We start from the raw sequence: 220 nt of genomic DNA on the forward strand, positions 1-220 counted from the left end.
AAAAAAAAAGACAAGTTAAGCCATAATTAAATGCAACTTCTAAAAACAGCCAATGTAATTTTAGTGACCAGAAGAAAAGCTGAAATGGAAGCCACACAAGTAACATGCTTTGAGTAATCCTGGACTGTAACGATTGTATCTGTTGTTTGCCACTTAGGCAACGTGTTCTGTTCTGTTCTCAGGACCTGTGATAAAGGTTTTGGTTTTGTCTTTTTTTTTT

At 35.0% G+C, this 220-nt stretch overlaps 1 protein-coding gene across 1 annotated transcript in view; it reads left to right on the forward strand.

The window, feature by feature from the left end:
- Window positions 1-220, forward strand: part of PSMA6 (proteasome 20S subunit alpha 6) — a 9,902-nt gene that overhangs the window by 7,695 nt on the left and 1,987 nt on the right. The gene's annotated exons all lie outside the window — the stretch shown is intronic.

Source organism: Meleagris gallopavo, chromosome 5, assembly GCF_000146605.3.
Source record: "Meleagris gallopavo isolate NT-WF06-2002-E0010 breed Aviagen turkey brand Nicholas breeding stock chromosome 5, Turkey_5.1, whole genome shotgun sequence".
Lineage (NCBI taxonomy): Eukaryota > Metazoa > Chordata > Aves > Galliformes > Phasianidae > Meleagris > Meleagris gallopavo.